Source organism: Netta rufina (assembly GCF_964035555.1).
Source record: "Netta rufina genome assembly, chromosome: 12".
NCBI lineage: Eukaryota > Metazoa > Chordata > Aves > Anseriformes > Anatidae > Netta > Netta rufina.
The window spans coordinates 21,925,391-21,935,689 of record NC_140135.1 but is presented as its reverse complement, the minus strand read 5'-3'; the positions used below and the strand labels follow the sequence as shown (position 1 = coordinate 21,935,689).

The 10,299-nt window shown below is 45.9% G+C and overlaps 1 long non-coding RNA gene across 1 annotated transcript; it reads right to left on the bottom strand.

The window, feature by feature from the left end:
• Positions 1-470: 470 nt before the first annotated feature.
• Positions 471-1,247, bottom strand: LOC311213720. The gene is made up of 3 exons (XR_014618788.1): positions 1,042-1,247; positions 852-906; positions 471-567 (listed from the first exon to the last, which is right to left on the bottom strand). It is a non-coding gene; the product is annotated as an uncharacterized lncRNA (long non-coding RNA).
• Positions 1,248-10,299: the final 9,052 nt, after the last annotated feature.

The following is a 10,299-nucleotide window of genomic DNA, read 5'->3' as shown; positions in this document are numbered from 1 at the left end:
GTTTCTAAAAGCAACAATCCCCATTAAAACAAGTATTACACACACAGAAGGGATTCCTTTAAGCTCCCACTGCAAGACGAGAGGTGCTCAGCTCCCAGTTGAACATCAGCAATATTCCAATGATGTCAAGTGTTCAGTACCCTCAGGATGACTTAGCCAGGGCCTGCCGAGCACCAAGAGCAACAGCACAGTACAGCACAGACAACACAGAACACAGATGACAAGCTGGGACTGCCCTGCCTGCTATGTGTTCACACTGTACATGACAGAACTCGCCACACATAATCTCTCTGCCTGACCTGATCAATCCTGAAAGGCCCCATCCAAAGCAATGACTTAAAAGCACAGACCCTCGCCCTATGGGTGCATTCACAACCCCAACTCAAACATAGCACTTGCCCCTCCCCCCAACTTAGCTTGGGAATGCTGGGAGGCAGGTTCCATCCTCACCAAGGAACACAAAGGCTAGCCAGGACATTGCTTCAGGCACAAGGCTCCTCTTCACCAGCAGAAATAAAGTGCCATCACGCACCAGCACACCAGCCAAATTTCTTCCAGTGAAACACCCTGCTCAGAAACAAGTAGTCAACTGACCTGCTCCGCTACTGAAATCAGATAGACACCCTCTAGAAAACTCCCCATCTCCCCCTGCCAAACACTCCCCAACACATAGTATTTGCCCCTGGACTTAATTCTCAGGGCTCAGAAACCATCCTCAGTGTGGACCACAGAGGCCAGCTAGGATGTTCCCAGTACCTTCTTCATCCCTGAAAGAGAGGAGTCACCCAGAAGTGCATCAAGAGACTTCTACACCAAAAACGATACCCGTTTTCCAACTTTTCTCCACTCACCTTCCTGATCCAGGCTTAGCACTTCCATTCAGTGTGCCGAACCAAGGTCATGGGGCTTAGACCAAGGAGAAAGAACAGACAAACATGACAATCCACAAAACAGTCTATACCCACTCCTTTCCTCCCCTGCTGCAACAGCCAAGAAGCCCCAGGGCCACGTGCTCCAACCCAGTACCACCGCTTCGCTCACCTAACATCCCAAGGAGATGCATCATGCTCCCAGCTCCTCTTGTGCTCCGAGCATCTCCAGCATTTCAGGAACGGGAACCGCTGACGTCTGGCACGTGTCAGAAACGTGGCAGGAGACGTACTCTGCTGTCGCAAGGCACTTGCAAAGCCGGCCCGACAGCTGAAGCAGACTCACACAGTCCACCGACCAACTTGGGGCCCCCACTGCTGTCCACTCATCCTCATGCTTCGTTCAAGTTTCCGTGCCTATGCCCTGAGCTACAAGAAACAAAGAGAGAAGGTCACAACCACGATGGATACGCAAACAGTGCAGCTCCTTGTGGAGGACTCAAACACAGAGACCAGAGCCAGACAAAAAAAAAAAAAAAAAAAAAACTCAAGTCCACAAATGCCACAAGGTCATGAATGCATAGCAGACCCAGCAGGGGTAATGACAGACATACCCTTTGCAGATGAAAAAGGTAACCCTTCTCAGTCTCTTGGTAATGCTGCACCTACGTGGTCAAGCCTTTTCTAGCATGTAATCAAGCTGGTTTTAGTCCTCTGGAGAGTTACACAACTGGGTTGATTCATCTAGAGATTAAAATACAGATCAAACACAGGAGCGTAAGCCACCATCCCAAAAACAGTGAGCCAGCAGCCTCTACTAAATATCCCTCTGTTAAGTGAATTCCAAGCACTTAGAATTCCAGAAATCCATAGACTCCAGCCTGCCTAAAGAACCCTGCAACTGACTGAAGGAAAAACAAAGCACTGCCCCCAAAGAGCAGCCCAGGCAGAATGAACTCTGATGGCATACCTGGGTTCATATACCTTTTGGTCCCACCCAGCACCCAAACCAAATCACCTGGGAAAGGGGAGGGGCAAAGCACATGAAAGCAGAAAGAGGAGGAGCAGCAGCTGTGGTTTATTTACTTATTTATAAGGCTTAGCTCAACAGCATGCAGAGTGCAGACAAGAGAACTGGGGTGTTTCTAGAAGCAACAATGCCCATGCTTTCGCTGCAGCTTTGAATGTTAGAAGGACGATATGACCAAGCAAGTAACTGAAGCTTTTTCAGCTCGAATTAGCTCAAACTTTTATTTATGCAGAAAGAAAAATCTAGGAGCAGAACAGATTATACACCAACAAAATCAATTCTGTTCCAAGCCAGTCACCGAGTTGCCTACGGAGTGCTGAACAGTTCCAGAAGGAGTTCGTTCCTGTGACAGGTTCTTCCTAGGTTTTACACTCTACTGGGGACAGGAAAGAAATAAGAATAAACATTTCAAAACCCCATATCTGTAACCTTTCAAGATTCAACAGACCTCCTCAAGTACACCATTCAAGCACTATGCGAGCAGCTGCTCACAAGCAGATATACTCTCCCAAATCCACATCTGCCAACCACCAGAGGTGACTGTGCCAGCTGCCCTTCAGTATGTGCCCAGAGGCAGACCAGATGTCTTCGCCAAAACAGTCCAGACAATGTATTAGTACACCCATGCACTGCCACGTTAGCTGTCATCACTAACTGCCAGGCAGGACAGCTCCAGACCAAACACATACACACATATAGGCACGCCACAAACACTACAAACAAAACACACAACACAAGGCGCAAGAAAAAGTGACCCCCGGAGGGAAGCCCTACAGCAACAGCAAGTCAGAATAGGTGCTCTGCAGCAGACCCCAGGAGACACTCAAATGTCACGACACGCGACTGGAAGCAACTGCCAGAACTGGGATGATGGAGGCCTAAAAAGCCTGCCTTCAGGACAACAGACCAGAAGGATGGGGACTGAAAACCCCATAAGAAGATGCTTAGGAATTCAATTCCCAAGCAAGAGCTCCTGATGCGGCCCAAATGACTTCCACAAGAGTGAGGATGGAAACAGACGCGATCTCAAGCAGAATATGATGCACAAGACCTGAAACAGATATGCTCTTTAAGCAGTGACTGCAAGACGAGAAGTGCTCAGATCAGAGCTATAATGACAAAACAAGCATTGAGGCCCTTCAGCACCGCTACCAAGTCGCCTGTCTAGTCAGTCCAGTCTAAAAAGCTAGGAGGATATCAAGACCCGAGAAGCACAGAACAGACGCTGCAGAAGCAACACAAGACAGACGAACTGAAGAAAACTGTCCTGCCTGGCGCACGCACTCACACTACAAAATAATCCCGCTTCTTCTATTAGGCTGGTGACCCCGCCACAAGCAGCCTGAACATGACCCAGCCTGAACCACCCTCACCGTGGAACCAAGTCTAGTCAGCCAGCTGGCTCCATGCTGCTCTGACTCCCACCTCCCATTAGCCACCCCAGATATGCAAATACCAGGTGACCCCCAACTTAGCTCTCAGGTTGCTGAATGGTAAATTCCCTCCACCTCAAGAAATGCACAGGCACTGGTCGTCATCTTAGGCAATTGCCAGGCTCATCATCAGCTGCAAAAACAGAGTACCAGCATTCACTAGGACGCCGGCCCCATTGCTCACCTTCTCCACAATGCTGACCACTACTGATGCAACATACAATTGTGCTCACGTGTTCCTCTCCGAGTCCAAGCTCCAACAGTGCAGCCAGTATCATCCACACCACCTGGGAAAACAAAGGGATTAAATGATCATCGCGTTCACAACAAATCATCCAATGGTGGTTTTTTGTTGTTGTTGTTTGTGTGTGTTTTTTTTTGTTTGTTTGTTTGTTTTTTTATTGATATCTGCTTTAGCTCAACAGCATGCAGAGTGCAAACAAGAGAACTGGGGTGTATCTAGAAGCAACAATCCCCGTGCTTTTGCTGCAGCTTTGAATATTAAAAGGACAATATAGCCCAGCAAGTAACTGGAAATTGCTTAACTGGAAATAGCTCAAACTTTTTTTTTTAACGTAGAAAGAAAAATCCAGGTGCAGAACAGATTATACGCCAAAACAATCAAACACCAAACAATCTTCCCTTCGCTTCGGATAAGGGATGACCAGGCTGAAAACACAAACCTTCCCTCAGTGCTTCGTGACATGAGGATTTCCCTTCCCTGTCCATGACTGCACAAAGCACTTGCAAAGACAGGAGAAAAGCACACTCTGAGGCACCTCACAGCCACAGCGTACCTGCTTGTGGTGGTTTTACCGTGCTGGGCAGCTAAACCCCACAACCGCTCTCTCACTCCCCCTCTTTTAGATGAGGAGCGGGAGAAGTAAAGCAAAGAACAACTCACGGGTTGAGATAAGGATAATTTAATTAAAGGGAAATAATAATAATAATTAAAGATTATTATGAACTAAACAATTTAACTAAAGGAAAATAAAAAGGGAAAGGGGAAAAGGGAGGGGGAAAGAGAAAAAATAAAAAGAAGGGAGGAAAACAAACAAATAAAATAAATGAAGGCTATATGGAAGTGCAGAGGAAAGAAATTACTCTCTACTTCCCACAAATGAGTGATGATTGACCACGTCCTTGAAGCAGGGCCTCAATGCACGTAGCTGGGGTTCGAGAGGAGGACCGACGTTTTCCCAACGAGAGCCCACCCCTCCCCTCCTCTTCCTGTCTCCACTTTTATTGCGGAGTATGACATTACATGGTATGGAATATCCCTTTGATTGGTTTAGGTCAGCTGCCCTAGTGATGTTTCTCTCCTCACTTTTTGCCCACCCCCTAGGAGGGTTAGAGAAAGGCCCAATGCTGTGCCACTGCAGCTCAGCAGTAGACACAACACTGGTGTAATACCACTGCTGTTCCAGCTATAAGCGCAGAGTACAGCACTGTAAGGGCTGCTGCCAGGAAAGTTAACATTCCAGCCAGACCCAGTACGCTGCTGCAATACCTCTCTCTTCCCAGCTCCTTTACTTCAGTTGCTCAACAGCTCTAACTGAGACTCTTTGCTCACAGCGCCACAGCAAACTCTGCCCAGGCCACACAACACACGCTACACAAGCTACATTGCTTAACACACACAAGCTAGAATGTTCCCGCCCAACAATCAGTCACATCGCACAGGAAGGCTGCCGCACACTCCGAGAAACCAAACCTACCAGTCCTGAGCAGCTCCCCACCTCCTCCTGCCAACCACACACAGCACACACACTATTTACAGCTCAGAAAAACAAGAAGTTAGAACATACACACACAAAAAAAACAACTGAGCTCCACAAATGCCAAAAAGACATGCACACAGAGCAGCCCCGGCAGGGGTAATCACAGACTTACCCTTTGCAGAGGAAAAAGGGGACTCTGATACAACCCTGCTCAGTCTCTTGGTAATGCTGCATCTACGCTGCCAAGCCATATGTAGCATGTAATCAAGCTGGTGTAACTCTCCAGGGAACTAAAACAAGTGGTTTTATACCTCTAAAGATTAAAAAATATCTCAAAAACAGGAGCATATGCCACCATCCCAAAAAAAAGTGAGCCAGCAGCCTCTACTAAATATCCCTCTATTTCAAGCACTTAGAGATCTAGAATTCCAACCACTTAGAAATCCAGAAATCCATAGACTCCAGCCTGCCTAGAGAACCCTGCAACTGACTGAAGAAAAAACAAAGCACTGCCTCCAAAGAGCAGCCCAGGCAGAAGGAGCACTCTGATGCCATGCCTGGGGCTCATATACCTTTTGGCCCCGCCCAGCACCCAAACCAAATCACCTGGGAAAGGGGAGGGGCAAAGCACAACAAAGTAGGAAGAGAGCAAGAAAAGCAGCTGGTTTTTTTTCTTTCTTTTATAAAATCAACTTTATCTCAAAAGCATGCAGAGAGCAAAGATATCTCTGGTGAATCTAGAAGCAAAAATCCCCTTTGCTTTTTCTGCAGGTTTTAATAATGGATTTACAATATCATCAAGCTAATAACTGAAACTTTTTGAACTGGAATTAGTTTAAACAGGCTCATCCCCATCTGTAAACACAGAGAACCAGCATTCACTACCATGCCAGCCCTAATGTAATACACAATAAATGTTTGTTCATTGTCTTTTGTATTATAAAAACAAGGAGTTCTGTTTGAGGAACGGGAGTTGTGAAAACTCCCTGCTGAAGTAAGGAGCTGTATAATGCTTTGCTAGACACTATGAAAATTCTTTTGCTTAATGTAACAAAATAGAGAACCCCCTCCCCTTCTCTCCTTCTGCATCTCAGTAGCCTCTTTTGTTAAAAAAAACACTGCTGCAAAGTTCATGTAACCGTCTCCTGATAAGTTGTTAAACTAGTGTATCAACATCTTGCCTTCCTGTCTCACGCTGGGCCAACATGACCAAATAAAGAAAGAAGTTGAGCCACAACGCAGAGGAAGACTACGGCCTTCATCTTCACAACCACCAGAGGGACAGAGACGACCCCCTAGCAACAGTGCGCGCAGCCGCAGAATATACCAGGATGTGCTGCGTAATCCCAGAATTACCAAGATATAAAAACGGACCCTGGCGGGGGTGAGGTGCGCGCCGTTGGTGGAGCCGAGATTCCCCGGCCGCCAAGCGCTGTTTTGCTTGCTGTTGCTTACTCAATAAATTCCTTTCTATTATTAATGCAATGCTCTCTGAAAATTAATTAAGGGGGCAACTTATAACAAATTTGGTGCCGTGACTCGGATGAAGGCAATCTGATTGAAAGACCTTCGGAGGGGGCGCCCCGCTGATTTCAGCGGCCTTCGCTAGGATTACTTTCATTCAAATCCTTCACCGACGAACCCTAAATTCAGCAGCAAGCAAATAAAGCCGGCAACCCTTAGTAATCTTTGTGCACGAAGACTGAACGAAGACTCAGGAGTGAGTAAGTATAGGCCGGTGATCCGTTCGGTTGGGGTTGGGTATCCTGGAGCGTGTCGTTGTGAGACGTCCAATTGCGGACGAAGCGAGTGTGGACCCCTCAGTAGTGCAGTTCCCACATCCCGCGAGGGACTGGGCCACGAAAAGGGGGAAGCGATTTGTGTGTGTGTGTGTGAAGGCGCTCCAGAAGATGGGACAGAAGAAGAGTAAGCCTTCTGGTCCCATGGGCGGGGTAATGACACATGTTAGGTTACCCCGGGATTAATGATTAAAAATTGGCAGGATTCCCCTTTTAGGCAGGGAAGGAATAAAGTAAAATTGATACATTATTGTGTTGAAGTTTGGGGTGGTAAACAGATTCGAGGAGACCACCTTTACTGGCCCGTATTTGGGTCCTTTGAAGATTGGGTTTGCCAGGCCCTAAATATTTATGTAAACTCAAAAGAACCTTTTAGTTTGGAAGAAAGTGAATATGCACATTTGTGGATCAGCTCGGAAACTCGAGCCAATTTATATCCTCTAAAAGAAAAAGGAGGGGATGGGAGGCACAAGAAAAACCGAGAATTAGAGATCCCAGCCCCACTGCCTCCCTATATTCCACCACCCCCACCTGCAGCCCCTCTGACTCCCGGGCTTCTTTATCTGCAACCCCAGGGAGATGCCAATAACAACTCTGATTCTAGCACTCAGGGACCAGTGACTAGGAATATGTGGCAGTCCCCATTAACTCCAGGGACGTCTGAGATTTTAAGAAAGAGACAGGAGGAGGGTAAGCGAGCTTTAATGGCAACTGGCATAATGTTTGCAGCTGCTGAGGAATAATTCTAACTGGAATAATAACTGCACATTGTATATTGTATATATAAAAGTCCGGGCATTTTTGTTAAAGTGTTCTTTTATACATATGTTAATATGTTAATATGTAAATATAAGAACTGCCATTGAGGTGTATGTCTAAGGGAACAAAATTTGCCCAGGCATATTATCGGCTCATCAGGTTTAAATGTCCCCAGTGTAATTGTCTACAGGCAGTTAATTTACAGTGGTTTGATTTTACTTGTGTATCTGTATATTGTGGATTTTGGAGTGATTGGGATTGACTAGTAAAGAGCTTCTAGGAAAACGGTGGAATATTAACCACTGTAGATTACAATAGGAAAAGTTCAAAGCAAAGAAATCCCGAGGAAAAGCCTCCTAGGATGTATACTAACACATTGGAGGGATATAGTGGGCTGAGAGGGTACAGAAAGTAAAAGAACTCTTATCAAATATTGTAATCAGTGGTGGCCACTTTATAAACTAGAGGATGGAGCGGAGTGGCCCCTAAATGGAACTACTAATTATAACACCATATTACAGTCAATGTTTTTGTGGAAAGAAGGAAAACAGGATGAAATGTTGTATATTGATGTTGTTTCAGCATCTTGGAGGGAAAAGGTATGGAATTAAGTTGGCCCCTGACTGAGCCTTTGATGTCGGCATTAGAAAAGTAAAGGCTAGAGAAAGATAAAGGAAGTGTTAAAAGGTTTGTTGAAAGTGTTAAAGGTATTCGAAGTTGAATGAGCAGGGAAAGGTGATGTAGGCATTATCTAAGTAACAGTCTAGAAGTTTTGGTATATTTGCATATTTGCTGTGGTGTTTGTTCAGTTTCCCAAGCATCGGGGAGGGGGGAACAGCCTGCTCCACCAGGGGCCTCTCTAGCGGCTGCAGAGGGGCTTCGGCTCCAGCGCCTGGAGCGCCTCCTCCCCCTCCTTCTGCACTGACTTTGGTGTCTGTGGGGGGGTTTCTTGCTCTCCCAACTGCTGTTGAGCAGCAGGTTTTTGTTTGTTTCTTTGTTTGTTTGTTTTCGTGGACGTGCTCTCACAGAGGCACGGACTGTGTTGCTATGGCTTGGCTCTGGGCAGCAGTGGGCCCCTTTAGGGCCAGATGAAATTGTCCCTTATCTACCACGGGGAGGTTTCTGTTTTTGTTTTGTTTTGCTTTGTTTTGTTTTTTTCACGGGGGCTGCCACTGCAGTTTCGCACCCCCACACCCCTCACACCCCCCGAACCTTGCCATCAAACCCAATACACTGGGGCAGCTAAGTCATTACTGACTTGTAAAGTATCAGGGATTAAATTAACTAATGAAACCCTAAATGTGATGGGGGTAGAAGGGACTGGGATAATAGTGCCACTTTTGGGGGATACCAAGCTGAGACTAGGGGATAAAATGATCACGGGGCAAATATTGTATGTATCCAAGGCAGAGACTAACTTGTTGGGAAGGGATTTGATGATTAAATTGGGCATTCAAATAGTAAATTGTTAGACTGGAATAACAGTGTTATTAATGGAGTGCTCTCTGGCTCTGAGAGTAAACATACATGTATATTCACCTCTGACTGGAAAGACCCTGAAATGGGGGCGGAAGCAACAATATAGGTGGACAATTTTACCTCAGGGATTTACAGGGCCACCTATCTGGGTAAATTCTAAAAAAGAGTTTGGAGTAATTACAACCTCCCAAGGAGGTATTAATGTTATAAATATGTGGATCATTTTAAGGAAAATCGATACTCCCTGATGGGAGAGAAATGCTGAATAAAGTGATAATGAGGCAAATATTAACTGTTTTACATCAGAAGAATCATTGGGAGGTGCAAGCAATGTGTGATGTTGTTCTAAGAAAGCATGTCTGTGTAGGAATATATACTTTAGGGAAGCACACATGCAGAGGATGTACTACTATATGTCAAAGGGTAAATAAAAAGGTCTTCTGTAACCTATCTAGAGGGGGACGGGAGCCAGGGCTTTGACCTTTCCAAAGTATACAGGTAGACTTTACTGAGTTACTTGTTTGTCCTAATTGACCACGTGACTGAACGGGTGTAAAGCTTTACTGCAAGGATTAGAGCAGGCCTTAGAGATTGAGTGGGATTTTCACAGCCCCTGGCACCCCTCCTCTTCTGGAAAGGTAGAGCGAATGAATGGTGAAATTAAGAAACAACTAACAAAACCTGTGCTGGAAACTAAGGCTTCTTGGTTAAAATGCTTACCTCTTGCACTGTTAAACATATGGACACAGCCCAGAACTGATATAGGAATTTCTCCTTTTGAAATGCTATATGGTATGCCCTATGACTCGGAATTGCCACTTGATCACCCTCAATTCTAATTAAGACTTGGAAATAGACTTTTTTAACACCACTATGGGGAAGGCCCCTATGTTGTTTTGCTTACCACAGAAACGGCTATTCGAACTGCGCAGAAAGGATGGACGCATGCCAGCCATGTGAAAGGACCAGTCCGGGAAGGTAAATGGGAGGCAGCTCCAGGCCCTGACGACTTCAAGCTGACACTAAGACGGACTCGATAAGTATTGTATATTATCTGTGTATCGTGGGAAGGGGAGGAGGCCCTGTTTCAAAGGCTCCCTAGTAGGTTCCCCTGAAGAACACTGCTGCTCCAAGAAGAACCAATACCTTGTAGTTCGCTGCAACCAAACTGACAAGCGAGGCAGAGAAGTGAAAACAGTGGGGGATGGA